The sequence below is a fragment of the Arachis hypogaea genome, chromosome 20 (assembly GCF_003086295.3).
Source record: "Arachis hypogaea cultivar Tifrunner chromosome 20, arahy.Tifrunner.gnm2.J5K5, whole genome shotgun sequence".
In the NCBI taxonomy this organism is placed as follows: Eukaryota; Viridiplantae; Streptophyta; class Magnoliopsida; order Fabales; family Fabaceae; genus Arachis; species Arachis hypogaea.
Genome location: NC_092055.1, coordinates 98,504,139 through 98,515,091, shown reverse-complemented (window position 1 = coordinate 98,515,091; position 10,953 = coordinate 98,504,139). Strand labels below are relative to the sequence as shown.

Below are 10,953 nucleotides of genomic sequence, written 5' to 3'. Positions count from 1 at the left end.
TGTGGGACTAACTGTTGGCTTTGTTGTGGTAGAGAAGGCTGAGCTTATTGTTGACTCAACTGCATCTGCTTCAGTAAGTTGGTCATTTCACATATACTCTGAGTTAGAGCAGTAGTCTCTTTTCTAGAAGATACCTCTGCAACAGCTTTTGACTGGCTTTGTTTCTGCCTGTGATTCCGAGTAGATTCAGCTAAGTCGCTGATCAATTGCCATGCCTCATCAGTGGTCTTGTACATTTTCATAGACCCATTGCTAGCACTTTCTAATGTGGTCTTATCTTGAGGCTTCATGCCTTGTGTGACGTAGCCGAGCAACACTATCTTGTCAATCATATGGTGGGGACATGCTTCCAGAAGATTGTTGAAGCGCTCCCAGTATTCGTAGAGTCTCGGATTCGTCCTGAACAATCATGGAAATGTCTTTCCTCAATTTATCAGTAACTTCAGCTGGAAAAATTTTTTCTAAAAATTCTCTTCTGAGCGTATCCCAGTTAGAAATAGTTGCTCCGGGTTGGGTGTAGTACCACTCTCTCACCTTTCCCTCAAGAGAGAATGGGAAGGCTTTTAACAAAATAGAAGTTTCATCTGCACCATCATGCCTGACAGTAGAACAGGCTGCCTGGAAATCCCTAAGGTGCTTGATAGGCTCTTGAGCAGGTAAGCCATGAAACTTAGGCATCAAGTTGAGTAGTGCAGTCTTTAGTTCAAAATCTACAGCCACCGCTGGGTGATGCGCTTGATATGGCTGCAGTGTGAAATCAAAGGCTCCAGCTTCCTGGATAGTAACTCTCCTAGGTGCTGCCATGTCACCTGCACGTAAATCAACCGAATCAGTAGAAAGGGAGCTTGTTTCTCCCTTAAGTGACGTTTCAGATTCATCTTCGGAGAGGGCTAACCGACGTCGAGCTTGCCTTATACGTGAAATAGTTCTTTCAATCTCAGGATCAAATACTGGCAAGCTTGGATTAGGAAGTGAACGCGTCATTCAATGAAAGAAACATACAGCTCATAGTAGCAAAATAAAATAAAATGCAAATAAATAAATTCCAATCAATAACTTAGCACTCTATTGCAACTCCCCGGCAACGGTGCCAAAAATTGACGCGAAGGAAATTGGTAGATCAAGAAATTAATATAAGAGATACGTTGCAAGTACATTTCTTAACCAACAAAAATCCACTTATCAATTTAGAAGGGTTGTCACAAAATTAGAATTAAAATACTGGGAGTATGAATCCCAAGTCGTCTCCCAACGAGTTGCAGAAAGATGTGTTATTTTATTAATCAGATGTTTTCCAAAATGGTTTTGAGTTTGATAAACGGGATATTAAATCAGAGAATTTATGTAATTTAAATAAAAATCTTGATCGGGAGTAGATTAATCGGAAGTTCTATCCTTGTTGGAGTTCTCCCAAGATTAATTGATAATTGAAGGTTGTTCTGCTTAGTTATCCTTTACTAGGTAGAGGAGAGTCAAGCAAGTTGGAAGTATACTTCTATTTACAAGTTCTAATCCTCTCCCTTGGGAAGGAATAGTGTCAGTGACTAGAGAGCCATCCAACAATAAACCCAATTACAATTTTACTCTTGAGCATTCCAACTCAAGGTTCTCCTTTCAATCAACTCCCAATCAAGTTAGAGAATTACTCGCTCATTACGAATGTAAACTTCACAAAATAAGAAAGGGAAATAAAGGAAGACATGATAAATAATAATCAAAAAGACCAATTAAAAATAAAAATAGTTCTTGTATTATTAAATTCTAAAAATAATCCAATAGTAATTCTGAACAAATTAAGGATATGAAAGAGTAAGTGACAAGTAAGGAAAACAAACTAGAATGATGAAGTCTTGGCGGAGGTAATAACTCTTCTCAATATCCCAATCCAAAAAGCAATAAAAACAAAATCCTAAGAACTATGAATGTGTAGAGAGAAAAAACCTAGAGGAGGAGTAAAGTCAGATCTAAAAACTAAAAATTATCCGGAATGAAAGTTGTTTCGTCTCTGCATGTTTCCTGGCTCTATTCTGCGTTTCTGAGCCGAAAGTTGGGTTAAAACGCAGCCCAGAATCCATGCCAGCGTTTGCTGTAAGTTCTGCAGATCGTGCACGTCACGCGACCGCGTCGTTTACGCGTTCGCGTCACTCAGCGTTTTCCGTGCCACGTGTGCGCGTCGTCCACGCATTCGCGTCACTCGTGCAGCTTCCAATTCACGCGTTCGCGTCAGGCACGCGAGCGCATCACTACGATTTCTCCATTTCGCGCGATTGCGTGAGCCATGCGTCCGCGTCGCTTCTCGCTGGTCATCCCCTTAATTTCTTGTGTTCCTTCCATTTTTGCAAGCCTCCTCTCCAATTTCCAAGTCATTCATGCCCTATAAAGCCTGAAACACTTAACACAGGGATCACGGCATCGAATGGAATAAAGCAGAATTAAAATTACATAATTAAAAGTCTCTAGGAAGCAAGTTTTCAACCATGAAGTAATTTTGGGAAGGAGTTGTAAATACATCCTAATCATATGAATAAGTGGGTAAAGATTTGATAAAACCACACAATTAAACACAATATAAACCATAAAATAATAGTTTATCAATTATTAACTATACTATATATATATATATATATATATATATATATATATATATAATTCTTATTATTTATAAATTAATAAAATTATAGTTTTAATTATGTAAAGTATTTTATCATAATAAAAATATATATATAAATCTGAATTTAATTGAACTCAAATAGTTATAAAATTAATTTAATTACTTATAATAAAATAATTTTTAAAATAAGAAATTTTAATTTATGAAATGAATTATAACTTATTTATATTTATATTTTTAAAATTGTCGGTCGTTAGCATTGGGGTCTATATCTCAAATGTTTTGGTTCTAATTCCCTTTGTTATTAGTATCATTTGTGGCCAAATGCTATTGTGTAGATGATAAAAAATTTATACACATGAAGAATTGAGTCATTGAGATATTGAAATAGGATTGGAGCTTATTTTCATAATGGGATGATCTACATTGATGAACAAATTATTATTGTTGGGTCCATTATCTCGATTTGTTATAATAAATATCTTGGAGACATAAATAAAAATGTAAAGTTATTGCCTCATTTTAATTTTAATTAGAGCCGGTTTGAGTAAACAATTTAATTAAATTTAAAAAAAAACAAAACATAAGAATTTATATTAAAAGTAATTTTTTAATCACAAAAGTATTTATTTAAAAAATAAAAAAATTTATTATAGGAGAATTTATTTTTTTAACTTCTCCATAAGCACTTAAATGACTTTTTAAAAAGTCACATGTTAATTTTAAAAATTATACCAAACATTAATATTATAACGTTTTATAAATTAAAAGTAAAAAAAAATTACTTATAAACTTATCCAAATTAGCTTTAATTTAGTAGTTTTGGTCAAGATTTAATGAAGTTTTTTTGTGTGTTGGATTAAGCACTAATTGTTATTGAATATTTGGACTAGACTTGAGGATAAATTTTCTGTGTTAGTTTAATTTTTTATTGACATGTTTGTTGGAAATTTTTTTCTAAATTAATGAAACTAAATATTTACTAAAATATAAAAATTGTAGAGTAATTACTAATTTAAATTCATGTTACACATCTTGGATATTGTGCCTAAAAAACCATAAAACAAAATTCCGGTGACTCAATACCTGGATAAGGAACAATGCTTGAATACAAATAACATGGTTGCACTTGAAATATATAAAAACTGTATATATGTACGCATTTCAGGTACTTAGTACCTGGAATATGTGAAAAACATCATCTAGGTGACTCTGTCACTCGGATACGCATAAAGATGTATTTAGGTGGCCCAGTACCTTAGATACGTGTATATATATTTAGGTGTCTTAGTACCGTAGATATCTACTGCAAAATAAAAAAATCCCTTATAAAGGGTTTTTGGTTCACATCACACTACACCAATTCCGCTAATCTCTAATTCTCCTCTCTTTATATTCTGTACACATGGCTAGTCAATTTTTTTGTGGTAATTTACCCGAATGGGATAATAATAAGTGGTGAAGATGAAATGATATTTAAGTGCAATTCACCTGTGATGTTGCGCACTTGCCACCTTGATTCATTAGACGCGCTAAAGAATCTCATATTAAGCAACATGGGTGCAGTAGGTTCGAAAGAGGTTGGAAAAGTTGCATATAGATTTTTATCAGCCCTTTTAAATGGAGGGTTTCGAAACAGGACATTTTGGGTCGAAGCTGATCAGCATGTGATGATAATGTTTGACATACATGCAAGGTTAATGCTGCAGCATGTGATGGAGTGGTATGCGGCGTGGTTCATTATCTTCGATCCCGCATGCACCTCCAGTAACACCAATACTGATTCACTTTTGTTGAACCTTGCAACCGTGTCGAAGAAGACTTGAGTGATTCTGATTCAGATTACATGCTGACACTGGATCATCTAATGAGAGTCAGTCCTCCGACGAGTTTGTGTTAGAGACTTCATCTAGTAGTGGTGCTCGGGTCTTTCTTCCTCCACTATTGGCCATTCCATGGTTGTCAGAGGTTCCTAGCCACTATTACATTTTTAACTTGGATGCAATGCAACTAGATGATCATTTCAACCTAATGAAGGGGAGGATTACAACACGAATGGCAGCGTGAAATTTCGGGTCGGTCATAGGTTCAAGAGTAAAGATGTTGTTCTCATGGCAGTCAAAAACTATAGCATTCGAAGGAATCCAAAATATAAAGTGTTGGAGTCAGATAGACTTAAATACCATTATCGATGCAAACAATTCTCTGCTGGGTGTCCATGGAGCCTTCACATAATATTTTGATAGAATTTGAACTATTGGTAATTGTCTTGTATTGCTTTTTAAAGTCATTAACAAGTAAATATTGATTATGTCGTTTTATATAGGATGAGATTTGAGGTTACTTTTGTAGGGCAGTGTATAGATTTGCGAGGCCACATACCTATTTAGCACCAACCTATTGAAGGATGCAAAATTATGTTCAGTTCTTAATATTGCACATGGTGAGGAACAAAAATAGTAAATAAACATTACTTGTAGCAACTTAGTTTTTGGCAAAATAAATTTTTTTCGAAAGTTCAGTGAAGCAGGCACCTCTATTGCATAGGCACCGCATCATCAAGCACCTCTACTGCATCATCAAGTACCTCGCCATGTCGTCAGTACTAAACTAGCATAAAACTACGTTTTCAAGCCACTTTGGGTTGGAATTTCAAAAATTTGAGTGACACAGTTAGACTCCGTGTAGCGATCCAATTTCAAATACGCAAAAAAAATATAATAATATTTTAAGAAAATAATATTTTATTAATGAGCGGATAATTTATACGCTTTTTGGCATTGTTTTTAGTATGTTTTTAGTAGAATCTAGTTACTTTTAGGGATGTTTTCATTAGTTTTTATGTGTTAAATTCACATTTTTGGACTTTACTATGAGTTTGTGTGTTTTTCTGTGATTTCAGGTATTTTCTGGCTGAAATTGAGGGACTTGAGCAAAAATCAGATTCAGAGGTTGAAGAAGGATTGCTGATGCTGTTGGATTCTGACCTCCCTACACTCAAAGTAGATTTTCTGGAGCTACAGAACTCAAAATGGCACGCTTCCAATTGCGTTGGAAAGTAGACATCCAGAGCTTTCCAGAAATATATAATAGTCCATACTTTGGCGAAGTTTAGAGGACGTAAATGGGCATTGAACGCTAGTTCTACGCTGCTATATGGAGTTAAACGCCAGAAACAAGTCACAAACCAGAGTTGAACGCCAGAAACACGTTACAACCTGGCGTTCAACTCCAGAAAGAGCCTCTGCACGTGTAACACTCAAGCTCAGCCCAAGCACACACCAAGTGGGCCCCGGAAGTGGATTTATGCATCAATTACTTACTTCTGTAAACCCTAGTAACTAGTTTAGTATAAATAGGACCTTTTACTATTGTATTAGACATCCTGGATTGTATTATTGATCCTGTGATCACGTTTTGGGGGCTGGCCTCTCGGCCATGCCTGGACCTTTCACTTATGTATTTTTAACGGTAGAGTTTCTACACTCCATAGATTAAGGTGTGGAGCTCTGCTGTTCCTCGTGAATTAATGCAAAGTACTATTGTCTTTCCATTCAATTCAACTTATTCCGCTTCTAAGATATTCATTCGCACTTCAACATGAATGTGATGAACGTGACAATCATCATCATTCCCCCACGAACGCGTGCCTGACAACCACTTCCGTTCTACCTTAGATTGAATGAGTATCTCTTGGATCTCTTAATCAGAATCTTCGTGGTATAAGCTAGATTGATGGCGGCATTCATGAGAGTCTGAAAAGTCTAAACCTTGTCTGTGGTATTTTGAGTAGGATTCTGGGATTGAATGACTGTGACGAACTTCAAACTCGCGAGTGCTGGGCGTAGTGACAGACGTAAAAGGAGGGTGAATCCTATTCCAGTATTATCGAGAACCTCAGATGATTAGCCGTGCTGTGACAGAGCATTTGGACCATTTTCACAAGAGGATGGGATGCAGCCATTGACAACGGTGATGCCTCCAGATGATTAGCCTTGCAGTGACAGCGCATCGGACCATTTTCCAGAGAGGATCAAAAGTAGCCATTGATAATGGTGATGTCCTTACATAAAGTCAGCCATAGAAAGGAGTAGGATTGATTGGATGAAGACAGCAGGAAAGCAGAAGTTTAGAGGGATGAAAGCATCTCTATACCTTTATCTGAAATTCTCACCAGTGATATACATAAGTATTTCTATCTTTATTTTCTGTTTAATAAGTATTATTTTCGAAAACTCCATAATCAATTATCATCCGCCTGACTGAGATTTACAAGGTGACCATAGCTTGCTTCATACCAACAATCTCCGTGGGATCGACCCTTACTCACGTAAGGTTTATTACTTGGACGATCCAGTGGACTTGCTGGTTAGTTGTATCGAAGTTGTGAATGAAAAACGATTTATTAAGATGTGCGTACAGAGTTTCTAGCGCCATTGCCTAAGATCACAATTTCGTGCACTAAGTTTTTGGCGCCGTTGTCGAGGATTGTTCGAGTTTGGACAACTGACGGTTCATCTTGTTGCTCAGATTAGGTAATTTTCTTTTGTTTTATTTTCAAAAATTTTCTCATTTGTTTTCGAAAAAATTTTTAAAATAAAAATGTTTTCAAAAATATATTTTTTTTCAGAATTTTTAAGAATGAATTCTAGTGTTTCATGAAGCATGTTGAAGCCTGGCTGGCTGTAAAGCCATGTCTAATTCTTTTGGATAGGGAATGTCAGGCGTGTCATGTCTGAGTTACATACTAAAGCTTGGCTGGCTATTAAGCCATGCCTGACCCTTTGATTGGAGCTTTAGACTAAAGAGCATAAGATTCCTGGAATTCATATTAAAAATTTTGGAATCCTTATTTTTCTTTTTCAAATAATTTTCGAAAAATCCAAAAAAAAAAAATCATAAAATCATAAAAATAAAAAATATTTTGAGTTTCTTGTTTGAGTCTTGAGTCAATTTTTAAGTTTGGTGTCAATTGCATACTCATTTTGCATTTTTCGAAAATTGCATTCATGCATTGCATTCATCATGATCTTCAAGTTGTTCTTGATAAACCTTCTTGATTGATCTTCATATTTTAGTGTTTTGTGTTGTATGGTGTTTTTCATATGCATTCTTGAATCCATAGAGTCTAAACATGAAAGATTTCTAAGTTTGGTGTCTTGCATGTTTTCTTTGCATTAAAATTTTTTCAAAAATATGTTCTTGATGTTCATCATGATCTTCATAGTGTTCTTGGTGTTCATCTTGACATTCATAGCATTCTTGCATGCATTCATTATTTTGATCTAAACATTTTCATGCATTGCATCATTTTCATGTTTTTCTCTTTCATCATTAAAAATTCAAAAATAAAAAAAATATCTTTCCCTTTTTCCTCTCATAAAATTCGAAAATTAGATTTGACTTTTTCAAAAATTTTTAAAATCTAGTTGTTTTTATGAGTCAAATCAAATTTTCAATTTAAAATCTTATCTTTTTCAAAATTTTTTTCAAAAATCAAATCTTTTTCAAAATTTTTTTCAAAAATCAAATCTTTTTCATTTTTCTTATTTATTTTCAAAAATTTTAAAAATATGTTTCAAAAATCTTTTTCTTATCTTTATCTTCTAATTTTCGAAAATAACATCATCAATTAATGTTTTGATTCAAAAATTTCAAGTTTGTTACTTGCTTGTTAAGAAAAATTCAAACTTTGAGTTCTAGAATCATATTTTGTGATTTCTTGTGAATCAAGTCATTAATTGTGATTTTAAAAATCAAATCTTTTTCAAAACTAATTTCAATCATATCTTTTCAAAAATATCTTCTTATCTTATCTTTTTCAAAAATTTGATTTCAAAATATCTTTTCTAACTTCCTATCTTGTTATCTTTTCAAAATTGATTTTCAAATTTGTTTCAACTAACTAACTAACTTTTTGTTTGTTTCTTATCTTTTTCAAAACTACCTAACTAACTCTCTCTCTCTCTAATTTTCAAAAATATCTCCCTCTTTTTCAAAATTTCTTTTTAATTAACTAATTATTTTAATTTTTGATTTTAAAATTTTTGAAAATTACTAACCTTTTTCAAAAACTATTTTCGAAAATCACTAACTCTTTTTCAAAAATCATTTTCGAAAACCCTCTTTCTCTCTCATCTCCTTCTAATTATTTATTCATCTACTAACACTTCATCTAACCAAAAATCCGAACCCCTCTCTCTCTTTGTGTTCGAATTTTTTCTTCTTCTTTTCTTCTACTCACACAGGAACCTCTATACTATGGTAAAAAGGACCCATATTATTATTATTTTTCTGTTCCTCTTTTTCATATGAGCAGGAGCAAGGACAAAAATATTCTTGTTGAAGCAGATCCAGAACCTGAAAGGACTCTGAAGAGGAAACTAAAAGAAGCTAAATTACAACAATCCAGCAAGTAGCTTTCAGAAATTTTCGAACAGGAAGAGGAGATGGCAGCCGAAAATAATAATAATGCAAGGAGGATGCTTGGTGACTTTAATGCACCTAATTCCAATTTACATGGAAGAAGTATCTCCATCCCTACCATTGGAGCAAACAATTTTGAGCTGAAACCTCAGCTAGTTTCTCTGATGCAACAGAACTGCAAGTTTCATGGACTTCCATCTGAAGAACCTTTTCAGTTCTTAACTGAATTCTTGCAGATATGTGATACTGTTAAGACTAATGGAGTAGATTCTGAAGTCTACAGGCTCATGCTTTTTCCTTTTGCTGTAAGAGACAGAGCTAGAGTATGGTTGGACTCTCAACCTAAGGATAGCCTGAACTCTTGGGATAAGCTAGTCAAGGCTTTCTTAGCCAAGTTCTTTCTTCCTCAAAAGCTGAGTAAGCTTAGAGTGGATGTTCAAACCTTCAGACAGAAAAAAGGTGAATCCTTCTATGAAGCTTGGGAGAGATACAAAGGACTGACCAAAAAGTGTCCTTCTGACATGCTTTCAGAATGGACCATCCTGGATATATTCTATGATGGTCTGTTTGAGTTATCTAAGATGTCATTGGATACTTCTGCAGGTGGATCCATTCACCTAAAGAAAACGCCTGCAGAAGCTCAAGAACTCATTGACATGGTTGCTAATAACCAGTTCATGTACACTTCTGAGAGGAATCCTGTGAGTAATGGGACACCTCAGAAGAAAAGAGTTCTTGAAATTGATACTCTGAATGCCATATTGGCTCAAAATAAAATATTGACTCAGCAAGTCAATATGATTTCTCAGAGTCTGAATGGAATGCAAGCTGTATCCAACAGTACTCAAGAGGCATCTTCTGAAGAAGAAGCTTATGATCCTGAGAACCCTGCAATAGCAGAGGTAAATTACTTAGGTGAACCTTATGGAAACACCTATAATCTATCATGGAGAAATCATCCAAATTTCTCATGGAAGGATCAACAAAAGCCTCAACAAGGCTTTAATAAAGGTGGAAGAAACAGGTTTAGCAATAGCAAGCCTTTTCCATCATCCACTCAGCAACAGACAGAGAACTCTGAACAAAATACTTCTAATTTAGCAAATTTAGTCTCTGATCTATCAAAGGCCACTGTGAGTTTCATGAATGAAACAAGGTGCTCCATTAGAAATTTGGAAGCACAAGTGGGCCAGCTGAGTAAAAGGATCACTGAAATCCCTCCTAGTACTCTCCCAAGCAATACAGAAGAAAACCCAAAAGGAGAGTGCAAGGCCATTGAATTAATCACCATGGCCGAACCTGTAAGGGAAAGAGAGGACGTGAATCCCAGTGAGGAAGATCTCATGGGACGTCCAATGATCAATAAGGAGCTTTCCTCTGAGGAACCAAAGGAATCTGAGGCTCATCTAGAGACCATAGAGATTCCATTAAACCTCCTTATGCCATTCATGAGCTCTGATGGGTATTCCTCTTCTGAAGAGAATGAGGATGTTACTGAAGAGCAAGTTACCAAGTACCTTGGTGCAATCATGAAGCTGAATGCCAAATTATTTGGTATTGAGACTTGGGAAGATGAACCTCCCTTGTTCACCAATGAACTAAGTGATCTGGATCAACTGACATTGCCTCAGAAGAAACAAGATCCTGGAAAGTTCATAATACCTTGTACCATAGGCAACATGATCTTTGATAAGGCTCGGTGTGACCTTGGTTTAGGGATAAACCTCATGCCCCTCTCTGTAATAGAGAAACTGGGAATCTTTGGGGTGCAAGCTACTAAAATCTCATTAGAAATGACAGACAGTTCAAGAAAACAGGCTTATGGACAAGTAGAGGATGTGTTAGTAAAGGTTGAAGGCCTTTACATCCCTGCTGATTTCATAGTCCTAGATATTGGGAGGGATGAGGATGAATCC

The 10,953-nt window shown here is 35.3% G+C and overlaps 1 non-coding gene across 1 annotated transcript; it reads right to left on the bottom strand.

Annotated features, from left to right (window-relative positions):
• Positions 1-9,456: 9,456 nt before the first annotated feature.
• Positions 9,457-9,564, bottom strand: LOC112788475 (small nucleolar RNA R71). The gene has a single exon (XR_003195836.1). It is a non-coding gene; the product is annotated as a small nucleolar RNA R71 (small nucleolar RNA).
• Between the last annotated feature and the right edge of the window lie 1,389 nt (positions 9,565-10,953).